At 40.6% G+C, this 26,703-nt stretch overlaps 1 long non-coding RNA gene across 2 annotated transcripts in view; it reads right to left on the reverse strand.

Moving 5' to 3' along the window:
* Positions 1-21,212: 21,212 nt before the first annotated feature.
* Positions 21,213-26,703, reverse strand: part of LOC107537523 (uncharacterized) — a 98,162-nt gene continuing 92,671 nt past the window's right edge. Inside the window, exons 3-5 of one of the 2 annotated variants that reach the window (XR_015716493.1) lie at positions 24,562-24,666; positions 22,746-22,899; positions 21,213-21,351 (exon numbers count right to left, since the gene is read on the reverse strand). This is a non-coding gene — a long non-coding RNA (uncharacterized LOC107537523). Of the gene's footprint in view, positions 21,352-22,642; positions 22,900-24,561; positions 24,667-26,703 lie in introns of those variants that run through there. The other variant, XR_015716495.1, reaches the window with a different exon arrangement.

Genomic DNA, 26,703 nt, shown 5'->3' on the forward strand with positions numbered 1-26,703 from the left:
AATGTTCAGACTTATCCTTAGCAATACACACGAACACACAAACACACACAGCATATGCATAAGTCCCTTTTTGTTTCTCTACAACCAGACTATAAGTGTATATGGAGCAGGATCAGAACACATACAAATTATGGATGCCGCAGTTTGGATACCAAGTACATATGCACTAATTGCTTTATTGCTAGGCATAGGCTGCCTCCTAAAATATCAAAATCCTGGGGACATGTTTGGTAAACTGCTGTCTGAGACAAGCTATTAAAAAGATAAAGCAGGGAGAGGGAAGATGGTGGCAATCTGACAAGTAGAGCACCCTTGCTTCCAGCCATGGACTGGATTTACAGCTAAAATACTGCATAACTAGCTTGGAAAAACAAGATAAATATATCTGAGTGGATGTATTCTGAGTAAGGAGCACTGAAGAAACATCACAGAATCTGGTAAGATAGGGGGCTGTTGAAAGAGGGTGTCCTCCCTGAAGCCAGTGCCACAAAGCTCCCTCCCTTTGTCAGTGTGGAGTGGCATCCAAAAGATGGGATCTCAGACCCAGAGCAGAGGGGAAGAGGAGAGCCTATGCACAGCAGGCACAGGGAGCCAGAAAAACAGTATGCCTGCCAGAAGGGGACTGTGCCTTCCCAGTGAAACAATGTGACTGATGGTGGCAGTCAAGATAGGAGACTTTCACCCCAGGTGCTGACCACAACAAAGGCTGTCCACAGTATGTGGCTTCCAAACAGAAAGGGGCCAGAGGGCTGCACTCAGCAGCCACCTACAGGGACCCTCGGCTTTCCTGTGAGGCATTGTGTAGAACCCCAGAGAGCATTTGAACTGTGTGGCCTTGGGAAGGGGAAGAGAGCACTCCTGCCACCAGACGGTCCAGAGCCACAAGCAGGGTGGATCGGGATTCCAGCCGCCAGAACTGCTGGTGGGGTATATCAGAGATTTTTGATCTGCTCTGAGGGGAGGCACCAGAGTGTGCAAGGAGCTGCCCCAGCTTTACTGAGATCAGCTGTGCAGGAGATCTGCATGGGGCTGACTTTGTGACCCCTCCTGCTTGGTCCAGAGGCACTGGGGCCCTGCAACCTCAAAGGGCAGGTTTGCTGCCTATTTGTTGCTTTGTGCGTTTCTGAATGCTGAATGGGCGTCCACCATCCTGGCTTGCATTGGGGAGACAGATCAGCAAAAGCTGGGATTTGTGTCTGCATTGTGGAGAGTTTCAACTGAGCGCCCCATGAGACCAGTCAATCAGATTTGTGAAGGGAGGGGCAGAGCACAACTTTCTCTCCCACAGGCTAAGACCACCGCCCCCCCCCCAACAGGAAAGGGGCTGGTTCAGCTCCTGAAGACCCAGATATCACCCGCAGGGCACAGTCCTGAGGGGGAGGGGAGATCAGCTCACATACAAGAATAAATCTCTCAGGGACTGTTGCTTGGGAACTGGAGGAAAAGCTTAAAACCCCTTCTGGGGCCTGAGCAGGCAAAGTGCTCACCAGAATCTTTTTTTAATCAAACCCACTGAGCCCAGGCTGCTGAAACTGCCCATACAGAAAAGGCAACAGTCTGAACTCAATCTGAACCTGCAATAGGCCATTGTATGGGGAACTAGAACTGGAGGATAGGGTAGAGACTGAGGAGCTGGCTTTGAAGCAGAGACTAACTTCCCCACAGTGAGTGCCTGACAGCGAAACCTCTAAGTAATGGGAGCAATATCCCAAGCTACACTAGCCTGACTATACCCTAAAGACTCTCTTCAGAAGACTCTGGAGTAAGACCAGGCAACCACAAAGGAGAGGCAAAATAGCTGACAGGGGGAGGTGGTCCACAGAGAGCCTCAGACCAGCCAATTACCTAAGGATGCCATTGACAAACCTAGACAGCTCCTGACATTGGCTGACACACAAGTACTTCCTAGGAGACCCGAAATCAGCATACAGAACAGTGATCCTCAGGCAACATAAGCTGCACAGATGAAACTCACCTGATTGACTGATTTTAATTTTTTTTTTTTTAGAAAAAAGAGGGAAAAGAAAAAAATTTTCTTTTAAAATTTTTTAATTTAAAAAAAATTTGTTTTGTCTTGCTTTGCTTTTTTTTTTGCTTTGTTGTTTTTGTGGGGGGTTTTTTTGTTGTTGTTCTATTATCAAAATTTTCTTGAGATTCTCTGCTTTATTGCTAGGATATTATCTTTATTACCAGTAAGTTTATTGCTTTTCTCAATTGTTTCCCCCATATCTCTTACTGGACCCCCTCCCTGTCCTTGCTTTACCTCTCTCTCTCTTCTTGTTCCATTGGCATAACTTTCTCTTTTTTTTCTTTTTTCTCCCTGTTTATTGTCTGTCTTTCTGTATTTTTGTTTGATTGGTTCTATTTGTCTCTCTATTTAATTTTTATTTTTTATTTTTCAACCATTTTTCTATTCCTAATCTTTACACTTAACTTTTTGGTCACCCTTCTTTCCTTTCACAATCTTTTCTCTGCCCTTTTTATCTCCCAGTAGCTACTCTATTTTTTACTTTTTTTCTTATTTTATTATTATTTTTTTATTTATTGTTTTACTATTAGCAATAATATCCTTCTCTGCCTCTATCTCCTCTCCCCCCCCTTTTTGTTTGTTTGTTTGTTTGTTTGTTGCTTTAGCATTTGTGTTCTCACTTCACTCTCCCAATTCTACTTTCTCTTGGGTTGTCTTCACTGTGACTGTCAGGGTATTTTGTAAGTTACTCTTTGTTTCCTGGCAGTTTGGTTGTGCTTTGTATTGCTCTGTCAGCAACCGTACAACAGCTCACACGACTTGGTTGGAGCTGAGCCTCACAGTTAGCCAACCTGAGAGAAGAGTCCTCCCAAGAATGGGTCAACCACAATCTAGACCCAGTCACAACAGGAGAGCCCAAAGAATCCACAAAAGGGACACCCACAGAAGGGACATGCCTAGAGCAAATAGCTCCGAAGAATAAGGAAAACACACCTCTGCATCCCACTGGACATACATTACAAAATCTCACAAGACTGGGAGACAGCAAATATATCTAATATACAGATAAAAACACTGAGAGTCACTAAAATGGGGAGACAAAGAAACAACTCCCAAAGTGAAGAAAAGGAAAAATCGCCAGAAAAAGACCTTGATGAGATGGAGTTAAGCAAGTTATCAGAAATAGAGTTCAGAGTAATGGCTATAAAGATGCTCAAGGAAATTAATGATAACCACAAGACACTTAATAAGAAGGACAGGAACTTAGTAAAAACATAAAAAAAGAACTAGGTAAGATAAATAAGAACCAGGTAGAAATGAAGAATACTATATCTGATATCAAGAATACACTGGAAGGAGCCCAGCCAGGCGTGGCTCAGTGGTTGAGTGTCGACCTAGGATCCAGGCGATCAGGGTTCAATTCCCGGTCAGGGCACATGCCCGGGTTGCGTGCTCGATCAATGACTCTCTCATCATTGATGTTTCTATCTCTCTCTCCCTCTCTTTTCCTCTCAATAAAGATATATTTCTTAAAAAAAAAGAATACACTGGAAGGAATTAAAAGCAGGCTCAATGAAGCCGAGGACAGAATAAGTGAATTAGAAGATAAGGTGGAAAAAAAACAATCAGAGCAACAAAAGAAAAAACACTTAAAAAACATGAGGACAGTCTAAGGGAGCTTTGGGACAACATGAAGTGAAACAATACTTGCATTATAGGAATGCCAGAGGGGGAGTAAAGTCAGCAAGGATAAAGAACCTTGTAAAAGAAGTAATGGCAGAAAACTTCCCTAACCTGGTGAAAGAGAAAGCCACACAAGTTCAGGAAGCACAGAGGGTTCCAAACAAGAGGAACCCAAGACACATCATAATTAAAATGACAAATATTTAGGAGAAAGAGAGAATATTAATAGCTGCAAGAGAGAGACAAGCAGTGACCTACAAGGGAGCCCCCATAAGTCTGACAGTTGATTTCTCAACAGAAACTCTTCAGGCCAGAAGGGAGTTGCATGAAGTTCTGCAAGTAATGAAAAGCAAGAACATGCAACCAAGATTGCTTTATCTAGCAAGGCTATTATTTAAAATTGAAGGTGAAATAAGGAGCTTCCCAGACAAAAGAAGGGTAAAGGAGTTCAGTACCACCAAATTACTGTTGCAAGAAATGCTGAAAGGATTGCTTGAAGAAGAAGAAAAATTGAGAGAGAGGTACATCAGCATAAAGGGGGGAAATGGCATTAAATAAGTATATATCAATAGTAACCTTAAATGTAAATGGACTAAATACCTCAATAAAAAGACAGAAGATGTCTTTTTATTGGATGGGTAAGAAAATATCACCCATATATATGCTGTCAACAAGAGACCTAATTGAGGGCAAAAGATTCACACAGATGGAAAGTGAAGGGATGGGGACAAATATTCCATGCAAATGGAAACAAAAGAAAAGCTGGAGTAGCAACACTTATTTCTGACAAAATAGACTTCAAAATAAAGACCATTACAAGAGACAAAGAAGGTCACCACATAATACTAAAGGGAACAAACCAACAGGAAAAAATAACCCTTATAAATATATCTGCAGCCAATATAGGAGGACCTAAATATATAAAAAATTTATTGGTGGACTATAAGGGGGAGATCAACAGCAACATAATCATAGTGGGGGACTTTAACACCCCACTGTTGTCATTGGACAGATCATCAAGACAAAAAATCAACAGGGAAACAGACCTTAAATGAGACACTAGATCTAACGGATTAAATTGACATTTACAGAACATTTCATCCCAAAGCAGCAGAATACACATTCTGCTCAGCTGCACATGTGCCAGTCAAAAAAAACCCCACATGTTAGGGCACAAAACAAGTCTCTACAAGTTCAACAAGATTGAAATCATATTAAGTATCTTCTCAGATCACAATGGCATAAAACTAGAAATCAACTACTATAAAAAAAATTTAAAAACATTCAAACAAATGGAAGCAAAAAGCATGTTATTAAACAATGAATGGGTTACCAATGAGATCAAGGAAGAAATCAAAAACTTCCTGGGGAAAAAATGAAAATGAACAGACAACAACCAAAATCTATGTGACACAGAGAAAGCAGTGCTGAGAGGAAAGTTCATAGCAGTACAGGCATACCTCAAGAAACAAGAAAAAGCTCTAAAAAACCACCTGACACAACAACTAAAAGATTAGAAAAAGAACAGCAAGAAAAGCCACGAGGAAGTAGAAGGAAGACAATAATAAAAATCAAAGCAGAAATTAATAACATAGAGACTAAAAAGACAATACAATAAATCAAAGAAACCAAGACCTGGATCTTTGAAAAGATAAGATTGATGCACCTTTACCCAGACTCACCAAGAAGCAAAGAGAGAGGACCCAAATAAATAAAATCAGAAATGAAAGAGACAATATAACAACTGACCCAACAGAAATACAATGGATCGTAAAATACTATGAGCAACTATATGCCAACAAACTGGACATCCTGAGTGAAATGGAAAAATTCCAAGAAATGCACAATTTTCCAAAGCTGAATCAGGAAGAATCAGAACACCTGAATAGACTAATAACAACTAATGAAATTGAAGCAGTCATCAAAAACTCGCACCAAACAAAAGCCCTGTACCAGCTGGATTACAGGCAACTTTGACCAAATATTCAAAGAAGAATTAACACCTATTCTCCTCAAACTATTCCAGAAAATTCAAGAGGAGGGAAAACTCTTAAACTCTTTTTATGAGGCCAGCATCATCCTAATCCCAAAAACAGATAAAGACACTACAAAGAAAGAAAATTACAGGTCAGTATCCCTGATGAACATAGATGCTAAAATTCTCAACAAAATACTAGCAAACCGGATCCAGCAATACATTGAAAAGATCATACACCACGACCAACTGGGATTTATTCTGGGGATGCAAGGCTGGTATAATATTCGCAAATCAATAACTGTGATACACCACATAAACCAAATGAAGGACAAAAGTTATATGATCATATCAATAGATGCAGAAAATGCATTCAACAAAATCCAGCACCCATTTCTGATAAAAACTCTCAGCAACGTGTGAATAGAGAGATCATACCTCAACATAATAAAGGCCACATACGGCAAACTTACAGCCAATATCATACTCAGTGATCAAAAACTAAAACCATTTCCCTTAAAAATAGAAACAAGACAGGGTGGTCAGCTCTCACCACTCTTATTCAACATAGTACTGGAAGTCCTAACCACAGCCATCAGACAGAAAGAAAATATAGTCATCATGAAAACGTCCATACTACCCAAAGGAATCTATAGATTCAGTGCAATTACCATTAAAATACCAACAGCATATTTCACAGAGCTAGAACAAATATTCCAAAAATTTATATGGAACCGAAAAAGACCCCAAAAAGCCACAGCCATCTTGAGAAAGAAGAAAAGAGCTGGAGGTATCACTTTACCAGATATCAAGTTATACTACAAAGCCACTGTAATCAAAACAGCCTGGTATTGGTACAAAAACAGACATATAGATCAATGGAACAGAACAGAGACCCCAGAAATAGACCTATGCCATTGTGGTCAGTTAATAGTTGACAAAGGAGGCAAGAGCATACAATGGAGTAAAGATCGTCTCTTCAATAAATGGTGCTGGGAAAACTGCACAGGTACATGCAAAAAATGAAACTAGATCACCAACTTACTCCATACACAAGAATAAATTCAAAATGGACAAAAGACTTAAATGTAAGTTGTGAAGCCATAAAAATCCTGGAAGAAAACAGAGGCAGTAAAGTCACAGACATCTCATGTAGTGGAATTTTCACTGATACATCTCCTAGGGCAAGAGAAACTAAAGAAAAAATAAACAAATGGGACTACATCAAACTAAAAAGCTTCTGCACGGCAAAAGAAATCAGCCTCAAAATACAAAGAAACACCATGATGTGGGAGAACATATTTGCCAAGAATGCATCTGATGAGGGGCTAATTTCCAAAGTGTACAAAGACCTCATACAACTCAACAAGAAGAAGACAAACAATCCAATTAAAAAATGGGTAAAGCACCTGAATAGACACTTCTCCAAAGAGGACATACAGATGGCCAAGAGACATGAAAAAATGCTCAATGTTGCTAATCGTCAGGGAGATGCAAATTAAAACCACAATAAGGTATCACTTCACACCTGTGAGAATGGCTCCATCAACAAATCAACAAATGACATGTGTTGGCAAGGACGTGAGAAAGGGGCACTCTGGTACACTGCTGTTGGGAATGCAGACTGGTGCAGTCACTATGGAAAACACGATGCAGTTTCCGCAAATGATTAAAAATTGACCTGCCAGTGATCCCACTTCTAGCAATATATCCTAAGGAACCCGAAACACCAATCACAAAAAACTTATGTACCCCTATGTTCATAGCATCACAATATACAAGATCTAAGATCTGGAAACAGCCCAAGTGCCCATCAGTAGATGAGTGGATAAAAAAGCTGTGGCACATTTATACCATGGAGTACTATCCAGCTGTAAAAAAGAAGGATCCTTTATCCTTTGGTACAACATGGAGGGAACTATAAAGTATTATGCTAAGTGAAATAAGCCAGTCAGAGAAAGACAAATACATGATCTCACTTACATGTGGAATATAATAAACAAAATAAACTGATGAACAAAATGGATCCAGAGACATAGAAGCATGGAACAGACTGAGGGATCTCAGAGGGAAGGTGGGGAGTGGGGAGTGGGGAGTGGGGAGTGGGGAGTGGGGAGTGGGGAGTGGGTGGGGAGAGATTAATCAAAGAACTTATATATTTATAAGCATAACCCAAGGACATAGACTTTGGTATGGGGAAAACCTGGGGGTGGGATGGATGTGGGGTTGAGGGGATCAATTCAATGGGGATAAAAGGGGATATCTGTAATATTTTCAACAATAAAGATAAAATAAATAAAATAAAATTCATAAGAAAAGGCAAAAGAACAAAATCAATAAAATAATTTTTAAAAAAGCAAAATAATTTGGAGGAACCAGTCTACCTTATTTCAAGAGTTACTGAGCTACAGCAATCAAGATTGTGTGGTATTGGTGGAGGAGAGTCACACAAATCAATGGAACAGAATTGAGAACCCAGAAATAGATACACACAAATATGTTCAACTTATTTTTGACAAAAGTGAAAAATAAATTCAATGGCAAGCTACAGACTGGGAGGAAATATTTGCAAACCACATACTTAACAAAGGACTAGTACATAAAATATAAATAAAAAACTCTTACAAGTCAACTATTAAAAAAATCCAAAGAGAAAAATCCATGAAGAGATATTTCACTAAAGAGGATATATAGGTGGCAAGTAAACACATGAGATGTTCATTATTACTGGCCTTTAGAAAAATGTAAATTATAACCACAATAAGCTATCACTCAATACCTAATAGAAAACCACCTTGTGCTGGTGAGGAGGCAGAGAAACTGGATCAGATCACTCATACACTGCTTGCGGGAATGTGAAAAATCATAACTACTCAGGAAAATATTTTGGCAGTTTCTTAAAACAAAAACATAAAACTAAACATGCAGCAAATGTATGATCCAGCCATTATATTCTCTCATATTTATCCCAAAGAATAGAAAACTTATTTTCGCAGAAAAACCTTTACATGAAAATTTATAGTAGCTTTATTTATTTAAAAAAATTTATAAACAACCCAGATGGTTTTAATGGGTAAGTGATTGAACAAACCATGGTGTATTTACTCCATGGAATATTATCAGAATAAAAGAATGAACTGTGATATATGCAGCATCATGCCTGATTTACCAGAGAATTATGCTGAATAAAAAAGCCAACCTCGGCAGAAGAAACAAGATGGCGGCGTAGGTAACAGCTATACCCGCGGCCTCCCACAACCACATCAAAATTACAACTAAAATACAGAACATTACTCAGAACCTCCTGAAATCTGGCTAAACAGAAGCCCCACAACCAGGGACCTGAAGAAGCACCAAGACCAGTAGGAGGAGCGGAGACGCGGGCGGATTGGGACTGAATCGGAGACTCAAAGTGGGCCCACACCCGGTACCGCGGGTTAAACCCGGGAGGGAATCTCGGTGGTGGGGGTTTCCTGGAGGAGCAAGGGGTCCCAGCCCCACAGCAGGCCCCCAGCGAAGGGCTCCAGGACTGGGAAGAGACGTCCCCACAACTGGCTGTGAAACCAGCGGGGACTGTGGCTGAGCGTCGCGGAGGCTGCGGGAGCCCCAGCAGCTCCTCTTAAAGGGCCCGGCATGGACTCACTCAGACGCTCCCTCTGAGCCCAGTGCCGGGCAGCAGCTTGAAAGGAACCTGGGACATTTGGGGAGGAACTAACCTGCCTGAGATTGGGGCGAGAGGTGGGGGGCAGCTTCCTCCCAGGCAGAAGAGCTAGCAGAGGCCATTGCTCCTTTGGTGAGTCCTCCCCACACATAGCCAGCAGGTAGGCACCATATTTGAATCACTAGCACCTGACTCACACCTTTGCCCCCCCCCAGTGATTCCTGGAGGCCCTGCCCCTCCCCACTTGTAGGCTCATCCAAGACAGGTCCAGTGGCTTTTCTATGCAAGTGGCCTCTCTAGCCTCATGCTTAGGACTTTCCTAAAACCTCTCAAACAAGCAGCAGCAGGCCCCATAGGGCTTGATAAGCAGCCCCAAGCCTGACACTAGTGTCAGCCTACATTGGTTCATAGCTTGGCCTCTCCTGGATGCCTCTAAGCCCAGCACAAGTAGCAGCCAACTATGGTTTGCTGTGTAGCTCATGCTGGGTGGCCCTGAGCAAGGCACTGGCACAGGCTGACTTTTCACCTTCCGGGAGGCCCCAGAGACAGTGCACCTGGTGGTCAGACTCGACCACGCTGGATTACAACCCTACAACATCCACAAGTGACACTCGAGGGGCACACTTGATGAACACCAAAGCTCCACTGAAGTAAATCCTGCTCCATAGGGGTGTCTCCAGCACAGCAGCTCTTTGGCTATAGTTGCAACTGGTCCTCACAGCTGATTGGCCTGGGGATCAATTCCTCCCAGTGACGCCAACAGCAACCAAGGCTCAACTGCAACAGGACAGTGCACACAGCCCACACAGGGCAGCACCTAGAAGGCCCAGCTCAGGTGACTAGGGAGGCTGAGCCACTCGACCCTACAGGACACCTACTATACAAAGTCACTCTACAAATTCCAGGAGACATAGCAACTCTACCTAATACATAGAAACAAACACCTGGAAGCAGCCAAAATGTGGAGGCAAAGAAACATGTCACAAAGGAAAGAATGGAAGAAATCTCTAGAAGAGGAACTAAATGAAATAGATCCAAGCAAGCTAACAGATACAGAGTTCAGAATTTTGGTTATAAGAATGTTTAAGCCAACTATTAGGAAATAACTGAGAGAATCGATAACATAATAAAGTTCCAATTTGAAATGAAGGCTACAGGAACTGAAATGAAGAATAATTTACATGGAATCAACAGTAGAGTAGAGGACGCCAAGAATCAAATCAGCAATTTGGAACATAAGGAAACAAAAAACACCCAACCAGAAGAGCAAAAAGAAAAAAGAATCCAGAAATATGAAAATAGTATAAGGAGTTTCTGGGACAACTTCAAGAGGCCCAACATTCATATTATTGGGGTGCCAGAAGGGGAAGAAAGAGACCAAGAAATTGAAAACCTATATGAAAAAATAATTACAGAAAATTTCCCCTACCTGGGGAAAGAAATAGACTTACAAGTCCAGGAAGCACAGAGGGTCCCAAACAAGAGGAACCCAAAGAGGCCCACAGCAAGACACATCATAATTAAAATGCCAAAGGTTAAAGACAAAGAGAGAACCTTAAAAGCAGCAAGAGAATAGCAGCAAGAGAAAAGTAGGTTAGTTACCTACAAGGGAGTACCCATACGCCTGCCAGCTGATTTCTCAACAGAAACTTTGCAGGCCAGAAGGGAGTGGCAAGACATATTCAAAGTGATGAAAAACATGGAACTACAACCAAGGTTGCTCTACCCAGCAAAGCTATCATTTAGAATTGAAGGTCAAATAAAGAGCTTCACAGATAAGAAAAAGCTAAAGGAGATCATCACCACCAGACCAGCACTACAGGAAATGTTGAAGGTCTTCTTTAAGAAGAAGCTAATGAACAAAAGAATCTGACAAACTAAATTGGTCCAGAGACACTGATGCATGCAACAGATGATCATATTTCAGAGTAAAGAGGGCAGGGGGGTGGAGGGTGGGAAGAGATTAACCAAAGAAGTTATATGCATAACTTATGGACACAGTTAATAATGGGGTGAAGCCCTGGGGAGCGGATGGGAGCAAAGTGCAGGGGGTCAATTTGGGGGGAAAGAATGGGACACCTCTAATGCTCTCAACAATAAAGATAAATTTTTTTTTAAAAAGCCAACCTCAAAAGGTTATAAACTGTATAACATAATTTACATAACAATCTTGAACTAAATTATAGAAAAGGAGAACAGATTGGTGGTTGTTGGGAGTTAAGAAGAGTATAGGGGTAGGAAGGAAGTGAGTGTTTGACTATTATAGGAAAATATGAGGAATCCTTGTGATGGAACTCTTCTGTATCTTGACTATATCTATATCAATATCTAGGTTTTAATGTTGGACTATTGTTTTCTAAGATGATACCATTAGGGGAAACTGGGAAAAGGATGCATGGGTTATCTCTTATCTCTGTACTATGTCTTACAATTGCATGAGAATCTATAATTATAAAAAATAAAAATTTAATTAAAAAAAATTTTTAAAGACATTGATGATTAAGAGAAATAATATTCAGTAAAAAAGTTACTTTCATAAACCACATACAAAAAATGTTATTGTCACCAAAGAATTTGTCAGCTATTGTACATTATGAAAATTTCAATCTCAATTAAAAAAATCATTATTTTTAAAACAAAAATAACTAAGATAACAAGGGTTAATAATATTGTTTTATTTTTTTTTAATATATCTTTATTGATTTCAGAGAGAGGAAAGGAGAGGAGGAGAGAGAGAGAAAAACATCAATGTTGAGAGAGTCATTGATCAAGCCTGCAACCAGGCATGTGCCCTGACAGGAATCGAACCCCGATCACCTGGATCCTAGGCTGATGCTCAACCACTGAGCCACGCCCTGCCGGGCAAAGGGTTAATAATTTTTAACAGGCACTTATTTTTATACTTAAAAAAGTTATAGTGCTTAAAGGTAATCAATGAATCAAAATTGCTTTTCATTTAAGTACATGTTTCCTATATTATTGTAGTGGGGTGAATGGTGACCCCAAAAGAGATATGTCTATGTCCTAATCCCCATAATATGTGTTTATTTGGCAAAAGATGTGATTAAGTTAAGGATCTTGAGAGGAGGTGGTTATTATGGATTATCTGGGTGAGCCTTGAATTTAATCACCTTATAAATGAGAGTAAACATATACAAAGAAGAGGAGGCAATGTGAAAATGAAACAGAAAGATGATGTCACAAGCCAAGGAATCCTGACAGCCATTAGAAGCTTAAAGAGGCATGGGAGAGACTCCAGAGGGAATATGGCCCTCCTAACACCTTGATTTTGGACTTCTATATTCTAGAACTGTGAAAGATAAATTTTTGTTGTTTTAAGACAACCAGTTTGTGGTAATTTGTTATGGCAACCCAAGGAACCTAATACAATTACACAACATCATTGTTTCTTCTTTGCCTTATACATGAATTTCATATTCTCTGTGGAATTTCAAATTATCAAGAGACTGTACTGAAAGAGGAACATAAGATGGAGAGCTCAAAACTGAAGGCAAAAGAGTCAGCAGTCATTTTCTCCAATGTTGTACCATTCTTATACCCAGCTATGTAGTTATTTGGATATGAATGATCACCAATGGCTAGAAGATGCCATAAACTCTAGTCAAAGTTTTGCCTTTGACCATTTGGTTCTCTTCATGGAGAATCAAGCAATGGGGTTCAAGAATCAATCCATGGAGTTTAGGTTTATACACTTATTTCTGCGTCATTTCTTAAGTTAGAGCAACTGATGAACCTGGAGCAGGAAGTCACCCAACAAAGGTAGTAATGAAGAAGAAGATCCTTGCCCTGGCTCAATCATCGGTGTGGCTCAATGGTTAGAGCATCAGCATAGTGGGTTCGATTCCAGGTCAAGGGCATGTACCTAGGTTGCAGGTTCTATCTCACGTATAGGAGGCAACCAATCGATGTGTCTCTCTTACACTGATGTTTCTCTCTCTGTGTCTGTCTGTCTCTCTCTCTCTCCCCCTCAATCCCTCCCTTTCACTCTCAAAAAAGTCAATGGAAAAATATCTTCGGGTGAAGATTAACAACAACAAATAAGAGGTAGGTCCTTATACAAAGATGTGGTGGTGATGGTTTACCACTTATTCCAGGTAAAGGAACAGGAGGAGGAGGAACAATTCCTGTGGTAGAGGTGGCACTCCATCTGCCTGTGAATGTACTGGAGGAAGTCCTAAAATTTATGCATAACCTGAGGACCCATACCTCTATAATATAAATAATCCAATGTTCAAATATGTGCAATAAAGAATGCAGTAATATGCACTAGACATTTGTGGTTCTTTTAGAGATTATACACTTATTAATTTTTCAGCATTCAAGTATATGCAAAAGACTTGCTCAGATATTTGATAAACATTTTAAACTCTACACAATGACTACTTCTGCTAACACTCTAATGCTAAGAGAGCTGGCATCTTCATTAAAAGCTTTGTGGAACATTATTACAAAATAATGAAAAATTAGATTTCATGATGAACATATGCAAAAAAGAAGTACCCTTTTTTTGATCTGGTCCTGTTAGAGTAATTGGTTCAAATATGGATAATACAAGATCATGGTTTGTTCCACTTCAGGGCTAATTATCTTGATACAAAGAGTCTGTCTCATGGTGCCAATGACATAGCTGTTTTCTAATAACATAAGTAACATCCATTTGCATCGTAATATATGCTTATCAAAGTTTTTACATCAGAAGATTGACTGGAAGCTACACTGACACTCTCCAGGGACCAAACTGGAATTACAACTAAAATATAGAAAAAACAGCCTGAATAATCAACTGAAGACTAGCTGGAGAGCATCCTCATAACCAAGGACATAAAGCGGAGACCACATAGAGACTAGTAGAAAGTGCACAGGTGCAAGAGGGCTGGCTAGGCTGCCACAGGCAGCTGAAATTCTAGAGGGATATCTCAACTATGGGGGGTTCCCACTGAGAACTCTGGGCCTAAACCCCAAGCTGGAATTCCCAGCCCAGAGCACCAGAACTGAGAAAGATGCCCACATAACATCTGGTTGTGAAAAGCAGTGGAGTTTCTGTCTGCCAGGGAGAGACGCCTGGAAATTCAGGTACCGTCTTAAAGGGCCAATGCACAAAGTTTCCTGTGCAGCTACTCACCTTGGGCTCCGGCAGAGGGAGGGCAGAGTGGACTAGAGCTGTGTAAGGAGAATCCGGAAGTGTTGGTTCTCAGGATAGAGCTCAGATGGCAGCAATCTGGGTCCCTGTACTGAGTCATTCCCCCATAATGCAGAGGACATCTTTCTCAGGCAGACATTTATGGTCCAAGCAGCTTTTGCCTAGGGTGGGAAGGAATTGCTCCACCATGTTGGAAAACCTCTTGCCCTCACCCTGTGGAGTTTCTACAGCCTGAGGCTCATTAAGAGACTGAATAATAATCAGCTACCCCACCCTGTGGAGTTTCTACAGCCTGAGGCTCATTAAGAGACTGAATAACAATCAGCCACCCCACCCTGTGGAGTTTCTACAGCCTGAGGCTCATTAAGAGACTGAATAACAATCAGCCTCTGGGTGCTTTGAATCTGCCTGAATTGCTTCTGGACCTAGGGCTTGGAAAAGCAGGCCTTGGTGCACATTGTAGTCCTTTCCAAACACACCCAGTCCCAGCAGAGGAACCACAAGCTGTGGAGTGTGGAGAGCTTCAAACAAGGTACTCAAGGCCAGTCATAAATAGCATCTGACATTGGCCTGCACCAGAGACCAAACAAAAAACTGGGGGCCCTAGCAGATCTACCCAATACATAGAAACAAATCCAAACAAGCAGCCAAACTGGGAAACAAACAAACAAACAAAAGCCGGAAATGAAAGAACAAAAGAATTCCCTAGAAGAAGAGCTAAATGAAATGGAGATAAGCAATCTATCAGATATAGAGTTCAGAATACTGATCATAAGGAATGCTTAATAGCATGAGAAATGGAAACTATGAAGAAAATTAAGAATGACATAGTAGAAATAAAATTTTTAAAAAACATTGGAAGGAATGAACAGCAGATTAGTGGAAGATGAGAATATAATCAGTGAATTAGAAGACACAGTAGAAAAAAAATCACTCAGAGAACCAAAAAGAAAAAACAATTAAAAAACAGGACAGTTTAAGGGAGCTGTGGGACAACATGAAACATAACAATATTTGCATCATAGATGTACCAGAAAATCTAGAAATTAAGCAAGGGTTAGAGAATCTGTTTGAAGAAATAATGGCAGAAAACTTCCCTAACCTGGTGAAGGAAAGTCACACAAGTTCAGGAGGCACAGAGAGTCCCAAGCAAGAACCCAAAAAGGCCCACTGCCAGGCACATCATAATTAAAATGCCAAAAATTCAAGACACAGAGAGAATCTTAAAGGAAGCAAGAGAAAAGCAAGCTGTTACCTACAAAAGCGCTCCCAAAAGCCTGTCAGCTGATTTCTCATCAGAAACTCTACAAGCCAGAAGGGAATGGCATGAAGTAGTCAAGGTAATGCAAAACAAGGATCTGAAACCAAGACTACTCTATCCAGCAAGGCTATTATTCAAAATACATGGTGAAATAAAGCGCTTTCCAGACAGAAAAGGCTAAAGGAGTTTATCACCACCAAACTAGCATTGCAAAAAATGTTAAAGGGATTGCTGTAATTAGAAGTTGAAATAGAGAGAATGAGAAACATAAGCATGAAGAAATAAAATGGCAATAGATAAGTACCTATCAATAATAACCTTAAATATAAATGGATTAAATACTCCAATCAAAAGACATAGGGTAGCTGAATGGATAAAAAAACAAGACCTGGCCTGGCATGTTTCAGTGGTTGAGCATCTACCTATGATCCAGGAGATCATGTTTTAATTCCCAGTAAGGCCACATGCCCAGGTTGCACGCTTGATCCCCAATGAGGGGCGTGCAGGAGGCAGCCAGGCAATGACTCTCTCATCATTGATGTTTCTATCACCCTCTCTCCTCCCTTCCTCTGTCTGAAATCAATAAAGACATATAAAAAAATTTTAATAAAACGAAACAAGACCTAAATATATGTTGTCTACAAGAGACCCACCGCAGAACAAAAGATTCACACAGGATGAGAGTGAAGGGATGGAAAAATTTTCCACGCAACTGGAAATGAAAAAATAAAAAAGCTCATATCTGACAAAATAGACTTCAAAATGAAGACCATATCAAGAGACAAGAAAGATCGCTACATAATACTAAAGGGATCTATCCAACAAGAGGATATAACCCTGATAAACATATATGCACCCAATATAGGATCACCTAATTTATAAAAAAATCTTCTTGAGGACTTTAAGAAAGAGATCGACAGCCCGGCCAGGCGTGGCTCAGCAGTTGAGCGTCGACCTAGGATCCAGGTGATCAGGGTTCAATTCCCGGTCAGGGCACATGCCCGGGTTGCGGGCTCGATCAATGACTCTGTCATCATTGATGTTTCTATCTCTCTCTCTTCCTCTCCTTTCCTCTCTCTGAAATCAATAAAGATATATTTTAAAAAAAGAAAAGAAAAGAAAGAGATCGACAGCAATACAGTCATACTAGGGGAATTGAACACCCCACTGACTTCACTGGATATGACTTCCAGAGAAAAAATCAAGAAGGAAACAGTGACTCTAAATGACACACTAAATCAGATAGATTTAATTGACATTTACATAACATTCCACCTTAAAACTGCAGAATATACATTCTTCTCAAATGCACATGGGACATTCTCAAAGACAGACCACGTGTTAGGGCACAAAACAAGTCTCTACAAGTTCAAGAAGATTGAAATCATACCAAGCATCATCTCAGATCACAATGGCGTAAAATTAGAAATCAACTACAATAAAAACATTAAAAAACATTAAAAAACATGGAGGCTAAATAGCATGCTATTAAACAATGAATGGGTTATCAAAGAGATCAAGGAAGAAAAAAAACTTCCTGGAAACAAATGAAAATGAACACACAACAACCCAAAATCTGTGGGGAACAATGAAAGCAGTCCTGAGAGGGAATTCATAGCACTGCAGGCCTACCTCAAAAAACAAGAAAAACTTCTAATAAACTCTCTAACCCTACAATTTAAACACTTAGAAAGAGAACAACAAGAAAAGCCCAGAGTGAGTAGAAGGTACATAAGCATGGTATACCTCTCCATTTATTTAGGTCTTCTTTGATTTCTTTAATCAAAATTTTAAACTTTTCAGTATACAGAGTCTGTACATTTTTTTTAAAGTTTATACCTAAGTGTTTCATTTTATTTGGAGGGTTTTTTGGTAAATTCTTTAGGATTATCTATAGTCAGGTCATCTGTAAATAGGGAAAGTTTTTTTCTTCCCTTCAAATCTAAAATTTTGTTAAGAAGTTAGATCACATGTTAAATGTTCTTACCACGGTAAAATATTTAAAAAAAAAAAAAGGCAAACATAATCATTGTGTATTTAATGGAAAGTGGGCCTCTATCCTTTACATACCTGTACGTACACCTTCCTTGGAACACTGCATGGGAAGGTACACTTAAAGGACCAACAAAAGGGAGATGACAACCACTTACTGGGAAACAAATAGTATTTGTGAGACATTTTTATATAAAACCATTAAACACCAGGTATAGGGACTTGCAGTGACTCATGATGAGGAATGTATCAGATTTTGTTCACTTTGTGAAATGTCCCTCAGTAAAGAACTTGGGACTTGAATCTTCCTCTTTTGTCGCTGTTTATCCAACATACTTCCTGTGGATGGAGAGTTTCCACCTTACATTTTGGGCTGAGTCTTTTGTTAAAGTGGTTTTCATGAATAACTAAGGAACCAATGAACCCATATCGAGTACCTGCTTTGTCCCAGGCTTCTGTCGAGGCCCGAAAAGATGAAGGACACATCCTTTTCCTTGAGCTCTGAGGATATGCATCTGGGACACAAACACTTAATCATAAAATGATGCGTGATAATGGAAGTTTGTACCAGGCCGGGGCACAGTCAGAAAGGGGACATGGAACACTGGTAAACAGAATGTGTTTGGTTGGCCAGGGCGGGGGACAGTCAGTAAAACCCCTAATGTGAAGCGATGCTTTAGCTGGTGATGGGTTTCTTTCGAGTTAACTGGTGATAAAGGGTCCAGGTAGATTTTTTTAAATCCTGCAGGCATCTTCTTGAAGTCCAGATTTGATCTATACTTGCTCTCTGGTTTCAAAATCCTATTTCGAAACTGTGCTACACTCGTTAGATTCCATGGAAGGGGCTCCTTGTAAAGCGTGACAGCTTAGACTTACAATATATGTAAGACATTTAAACAGCATCACCAAACTGCCCTCTCACAGACCACTATTACTGGTGAAAAAGAGGAAAACAGCCCCTGACAAGGGACCGGGCCTGGCCCTCACAGCTAGTCCTAGTTCTTCCTGCAGTCATACACAAATCCACAGAACACAACATCCAACAGGGCTCCTCCGTGATAGTGACAAAGTGAGACAAAAACAAGACCACTGCTTTATCTTGTATGAACACAGACAGAACATGAATGTTGTCCAAGTCTCAGAAATGAACAAATATCCCCCTCTCCTGGCTAATGTGAGGTATGGCTGCTGCTCCCCCCCCCCCCCCCCCCCCCCCCCCCCCCCCCCCCCCCCCCCCCCGCCAACCTCCCGCCCGCAGCTTTAGCCTGGGTATAATCTAGTATGGTTGTGCAATGTTGATTGTAAATATATCTCATCTTTAGATACTCAGGACTTATACCTTGTCTCCTCTAATAACTATTCTCCATATTGCTTATCCCAAATCCAGGTTCCAAGTTCAGAATAATAAAACTATTAAGATGTCTTTTATGCCTAAACCATCTTTGGGTTTCCTGGAATGGCCATTAGGGAATACAAAGATTTGCTCTTCAATCCTATAAGAGAGAGGACAATAGGAATAAATTGTTCAAACATTTAATTACATCACATTACCACATTCAGATTCAGACAAAAATTAAGAAAATTAATAGAATTCTAAAAGTATGATCATCAAAGTTCTCAGAAACCTTCCAACTTCCTAGGCCCAAAGTCCTGACATTAGCCCTGATGACAATAAGGTCAAGCCTCTCAAGGACCATTAAGTTGTCTCTTTATGTGTTAATAGAAGGTTGCCTCATGCATTTGGAAATTTCACTTGCCATCCCAGATGCTACTCTATCACAGGCTAATGTGACTGAATATTTCAGGAGATTTATAAAATATCTCCAGTTACATGACCATCGTAAACAAAGTACATTTTCAAAATCCACACCTAAAGATCCTGTCCGTGGTCTGCCACCTTGACATTCGGTCTTTTGAAACTGGCAACAGAAATAAAACTTCCTTTGGGACTTGATAAAAAATATCTTGTCACTTGGTACCTTTAACAACTGACATATCAGTAAAATTCCAAGATATTGATACTTAGATTTTTAAAGTGTATAAAACTTTTTACTGAAAAGATGCCATCACTTCCTCCCACATTACTGAGCATGCATTTCATCAGAAGACCTTAAACTGAAGCTTCTTAGGAATCCTCCAGAAGTGGCTGACAGCAGAAGGGGACAGCTTCTGCCCAGGACAACACAACAAGCTGCTGACTTCAGAAGTGGATAGGTTCCAACCAAGATAACAGAATGAGATTAATTTTTTTAAATTTTTCAACACTCCTTTTCTGTCCCTTTGCCCTTCTACTAACATTACCTAGAATTACACTTTTATACCTTCAATAACACTACTGTGATCTCCTTGTCCTTCATCCTATTATTTTTTAACCTCTATGGTCCTCTTCTGCCACTTAAGGGAAAACAAAATTCTCCTCTATGTCTTGCCCAGGCCACAGCCACTGCTCTGAGTGTAACTGATTGCTGGATCTGACGTCCTCCCGCACACCCTGCTGACAGTAACTTAGTATCAGTTCCTTTCAACATCTCAGGAGGCAGAATCCCTCCTATAGGCCCCTTCTGGTACTTAAGCTTCCCTCCTATCACTAATCCTGACCTTCAGCCCTGTAAAAATGGAACTTGCCCTCAGATTCTCAAAATGCTTCTCTTAAGGCTGTTGTAGTACTATTGGCAAGACCTAGCCAATCAAAAGTAGACAACAATATTGAGGCTTTCCCGACCACGATAGTCAATTCGTTCTCTTCAGAAAACACATGATCCTGTTTGGCTTAATTTTGAGCATACTTGAGAGCCCCCCTTTTGTTAGAGGAATTGTTCTGTATTTGTTCTTTTTAAAACTAATTTATTTTCCACTTACAGTTGATATACATTATACTAGTTTTAGGTGTGCATTGTGAGACACTTTTAGATATTTAAAAGTACTGTCCCTTCAGTGGATTGTTTCTCTGGGAAAAAATACCCACAAACCTCCAAACTGCAGTCCACGGGACTTTATTTAAAACAAAAAAAAATGAAACTCCCAGAGGCATAACTGACTGTTTTCATAAACTCTACGTAAGTTACAATTCCCCTGTTAGGGATAACGTCACTGGCAAACGTGGCCCAAAACTTGCCTCAGACCCTAGCAAAATTCCTAAGTTATACAACTTCACCTCTGAAAGACAAACTAGCATAAACCCATTAGTTAGGATTGTTACGGACAATCACATAGTCCTTGATCTCCTCTTAATCAGCCAAGGGGGAATTTGTGCTACAACAAACACTCCCTGCTGTACCTATTGATAAAGTTAATTTGTGAATAAGTACCCACAAAATGGAGGCTGCCCCAGTGGCCCAGACCACAACACAAAACTAAACCTAAACCAGCCTGCACTTGAGAGAAATACCTGTCAAAGAAACCTAACATCCTCCCATCATAACCCTGCAGCTCAGCCTCAGCTACCTGCCCAGGAACCAGCACCTGATGGCTCTGCAAGGAAGCCCTGGGCTGTTTTTCAGTCTCCACACATTTGTGGTTTTTTCCTCTGTTTGTCTAGTTTCATGCCATTGTGGTCAGAAAATATGCTTGATAGAATTTCAATCTTCTTGAATTCATTGAGTCTTGTTATGTACTTTCTTGAGGGTGGTTATTTCAAAGGTGTGTTAACCTAGATGAACAAAAACAATGGACAGGGCCTCCTTAAGTCCAAGATACATCTTTTACTAAAAAGTTATATTGCTGGGAGCATCAATTTCACATTCCCAATGGAGTTTCAATGATGGGGATAGTGGACTGAAAAAGGAAGGAAGATGGGGAGCTCACGAAGGAAATAAAGGGTCAGTAGTCACCCCCAGGGCTCAGGGGTGGGGTAAGGGGGAGTGACGACACAGGAACAACTTGAAGAACTCAGGGATTTGCCGGAGCCCGCCGGCAGAGTCGAATGGTCCTGAGAGTAGGGGTGAGGATGGAGAAAAGACAGACACAAAAAAGATGGGATTGGGAGGACTGCAGCTCGTGATGGCTGCAGCCCCGAGTTTATTTTCCAAGCTCAATTTATACCGGCGCTGTTGTTTTTGCGGAATAGCGCCCCGCCCCGCATTCCTTCCCCTTGCCCAATACAAAGTAGTTTTCTCCAGGCTGCACAAACTCACCTTCAGTGTAAACATCCTGCCTCCTGCAGGAGCTCAGACCTTGGTAACTATCTTTGTCTCCGCTTCTAATGGGAACTTTTGGGGAAGGATTGAGTCCTTGGCTCGGTATGTAGCTTGACTGTCCCTTAACCCTTCAGGCCAGGGCCAGCTTCCTAATAAGCCTTTCTAGAATTTAAGGCCGCAAACTAAATTGGTATCGCCTTGGTGCCTCAAGGTCTGGGTCAGGGAGCAGCAGAGCACTTCTGCAGCTCACCCAGGCAGCTCCTCTGTGCCTGGGGCCACAGCAGCTCACCCACATCTCCCTGGGAGCAGGAGAGCACATCTGCAGCTCACCCAGGCAGCTCCTCCGTGCCTGGGACCACAACGGCTTCCCACAGGGATTCTTTGGGGTGACATAAAAGTTCTGCACATTGATTACAGTGCTGGTGACAGGAATATATACATGTGTTAAAAGTCATAGAATTGTCCCTTCCAAAATGTCAACTTAACTACGTACTTAAAATTTTTAAAAACTGCCCATTAGGCAGGTAGGAATACTTGCTTTCTGTAAAACTGTTTTACCACAAGCGCATGCATGCATAAATACTAGTTTTGTTTGCTTTTCAGTTATATATAAAGGGAACCCTATAGCCTAAAAGTAGTCAGCACTCATATTCTCTAACACTATGTACACAGCTATGCATTTTTCACAATTGCATGACCAACAGCCAGGAAATGCCAAATCTTCTACTCAAAGTTTTCCTTTTGGAAAGTTGATTCTGTTAAAGGAGAATCGAGTAAATGCAGTTCAAGAATCAAGACATGAAGTTCAGGCTTATACATTTATTTCTGCTTCATTCCATAGACAGACAGTGGGTGATCCCACAGGAAGAGGTACTTGAACAAAAGTAATGGTAGTGGAATGCTTTACCACTTATTCCAGGTAAAGGAGTTCGAGCAGGAGGAGCAACTCCTCTGGGCGCTGGTGGCGCTGGTAGATGTGGTGGTGGCGATGGCCCTCCATATGCCTATGGATGCAGTGGAACGTGTCGTGAAATTTAAAAGGAATCGGAGGGGTCATGCTCCTGTAACATAAGTAAATCTAACATTTAAATTCTTGTAATAAAATAAATATGCAGCAAATAATTCATAACAGTAGATGTTTGTGTTTTCCATAGATTACACACTGCTCATTTATCAACATCCTAAAACTTCACAGTACATGAAAAAGACTTGTACAGGTATTTGATAAGGACTTTATTTCTTTTTAAATATATATCTTTATTGATTTCAGAGAGAGGAAGGGAGAGGGAGAGAGAGAGATAGAAACATCAATGATGAGAGAGCCATTGACCAGCTGCCTCCTGCACGCCCCCATCTGGGGATCGAGCCGGCAACCCTGGCACCAAACCTCAATCTCCTGGATCCTAGATCAATGCTCAACCACTGAGCCATGCCTGGCCAGGCTGATAAGCTCTTTAAATGCTACACAATGACTACTTCTGCTAACACTCTAATGCTAGGACAGTTGATACCCTCATAAAAGCTTTGTGAAATACTACTCCAAAATAATTACACACATAGTTCATGATAAACATTTACAAAGAAGAATTACTCTATCATGCACTTAGTGCGAAACATGAGTAAGGTTTTAATGCAGTTCTTATGCAAAATTAGTTCCCTTCCTATAGCTGACTACCTCCTCATGAATGTATGTCATTTGTTGTGAGCTGAGGACAGAACCTTGGGAAATGCCCCACAGGGAGGGTGAAAGGGAGAGTAACTGAATTCTCAGAGATGGGAAAAGAGAAGCTGGAGGACAGAAAAAAATGAAATTAAAAGAAATTATCAAATAGAGTAAAAGAGAATGAGGCTAGGAAAAGGCCACTAGACTGGGTCATTTGGAGTTCACTGGTAACTTTTGACATAATTTTTGGTAGAATGGTGGAAACAGAACAATTAAAGAAAAAAATACCTATTGAGCATCTACTATGTTAAGATACAATCTTCACTTTCTGCATAGTCCTTCTAAACATGAGTTGTCTTGTGGAGACTACATAACAGTTGTAAAGTTCAGACACTCTGATCAAGATTTTAAGTATACAAGGGAGCCTTTGTCAAAGGTGGCTATATAAAGTTTATAGGGTATTAAATGAAAGTAGTTGAGATTCACAAAGGTCTGCAGAGGGCTTTGGGGAACCATTAAAATGAGGATTTTCTTTTTTAAATAAGTTCTTATTGATTTCGGAGAGAGGAAGGGAGAGGGACAGAGAGATAGAAACACCAATGATGAGAGAGTCACTGATCGGCTGCCTCCTGCACGCCCCTCGCTGGGGATGGAGCCCGCAACCCGGGCATGTGCCCTGACCGACAATCGAACCACAGTCTCCAGGTTCATGGGTGGAGACTTCACCACCAAGCCACACTGGCTGGGTGAGGAGTTTCTTTTTGAAAGGAAATAATGTAAACCCAATTATTCACATCATGAACATTTCCTCTCAAAAATAGTTTTGCAGGTGTAATATATTCTCTCACAAAGCTTTGAAGAAAGCTTAAGAAACTAATGCTTGAGTCTTTTCCACACAGGAAAATTTTTATTGTCCTGGAAAATCAAATCTGTGGAGCCATTTAAGCTAAGATGCTAAACTGCCAGGAAGTCTGCTTCTGTTTGCATTTTCCTTCCATCTAACAAAACAATTTTCTACCGTAGAACTCACCGTGATGAGAATATATGTCTAGTTTAGTACCTGAGCTCAACACTGCTGGAAAGCTGTTCCAGGCTCTTTGACCTTTTCTTCCTTTTTGTGGATCTTGGCTTGAGCTTAGTTTCAGACTTTGAATGCTTCATGTTCCTGCAATGATCACCACCATTAATGTACACCTAATAATAGTTTTACAAAAGCTTCAAACAATATTATATACAAAATAGAGCATTAAATCTCAACCCCTCAGTCGTGATGATTCTCCTGACAAATACCCATGTGGGAATGAAGCCAGTGCTGGTGGTGACAGGGGTTGTAATGAAAAGTATGTCCCTACCAAAGGCAAACAAACCCATTTTCACTCCTGGAGAAGAAAAAGCAAAAAATGGATGAACCAAGGAATTTTTCTTAATTTATCATAAACATTTTTACTGTTTTTCTGTTGAAATGTAGATCTTAGAAATCAATATCATTTTTTAATGTTTTATACCAAAAGCTTTAAGTTGAATGAATTACAAAATGAGACCTAAAAATAAGATGCCCTCCAATAAGTGCACGGATAAACAAACTGTGGCACATCCACACAATGGATTAAAAGAAAGCAGTATTAAAAGAAATGAGCTATCCTGCCAACACACGGGGAAACCTTAAATGCATATTGCTAAGTGTTAGAAACCAATCTGCAAAGGCTATGTGCTGTAGAATCCCAACTATGTAACATTCTGGAAAAGGCAAGCCTATGCAGAAAGTTCAAAGGTCAGTGGCCATGAGGGGTTCAAGGTAGGGGAGAGAGATGAATAAGTCAGTAGAACACAGAGGATTTTTAGGGAAGTAAAACTGCTGTGTATGATACTATAATGGAAGATACATGTCATCATATACTTGTTAAACCCAGAGAATTTACAACACAAAGAACAATAATGTCAACTATGGACTTTAGTTCATTATAATGTATTAAATGAGCCCATTAATTGTAACAAATGTATCTCACTGATTCAATATGGTAATAATAAAGGAAACTGGGAGTGGGGGAGGAGTATATCAGAAATACCTATTTCTAAAAAGTCTATTAATTTTTTAAAAACCTATCAAGCAGTTCAACTTAACTAGATTTAACCTGGATAAGAGACTATAGTTCTAGAATGCTCAAATGATGCGCATTCACACGAACTAAAATCTTTTTCCTACACAGTGAAGTGTCTACCATGCCCTAAGAGGTGCTCTACAAAATCAGACACCAAAATGATGTATTTGCCATAAATGCATTGTCCTTGAGATGGCTAACCAGGACACCTGTATAAAATGTTCAAGGTGGGACTGTGAGCACTTAAGATGCAGTGTTAAGAGAACATCTGGATGGTAGACATTCTACAATTATGACCTGGTCCAGCCCCACTTTAGTCAAGCAGCCAGGACTCTAAACAGGTCCAAACAAGCCTAAAGTTTTAGAATGGACACCATCCAGCCCAGCTATAGAAAGACTGTATTTATATATTGTTTGATTGTTGTTAACGTCTTTTCGAGTCATTTTAGAAGGTTGTACACCCGTCTGGATGATGCTACTTCTGTTTCTAAAACTGGTTTATCTTCCTATCTAGAATTGTCTTTAGAGTTTGTGGAACAACCAAAACTACTTTCACTGCCAATAAACATTACTCCACAGAGTAGATCTGAACTTTGGAAAATTTTTTTTTAAATATATCTTTTTTGATTTCACAGAGAGGAAAGAAGAGGGAGAACGAGAGATAGAAACATCAATGATGAGAGAGTCATTGATCGGCTGCCTCCTGCATGCCCCCATCTGGGGATCAAGCCTGCAACATGGGCATGTGCCCTGACCGGGAATCGAACCCCAATTGCCTGGATCCTAGGTCGATGCTCAACCGCTGAGCCACGCCCGGCCGGGCCTGGAAATTTTAAAATGTCACTCATATTCAAGTTTGAGGAAAGAGCAGGCGAGCAATCTGGGCAATGAGAGTGTTTGGGGTGAGACCTGAACTACCACTTACTCATTCATTGATCCCTCCCTACCTGGAAAATATCCCAGTGGCTGATCCAAAACTTTTCTAGTCTATTTAAATTTCGAACCCCCGAAGAGCTTCAGGAACAGTAAATGAACTTATTTGCTAGCTCACCAAGAAGATGGAGATCCTGCAATGCAAGCTTGTGCATGCAGGTCGACTGTTA

This window comes from Miniopterus natalensis, chromosome X (assembly GCF_054644295.1).
Source record: "Miniopterus natalensis isolate mMinNat1 chromosome X, mMinNat1.hap1, whole genome shotgun sequence".
In the NCBI taxonomy this organism is placed as follows: domain Eukaryota; kingdom Metazoa; phylum Chordata; class Mammalia; order Chiroptera; family Miniopteridae; genus Miniopterus; species Miniopterus natalensis.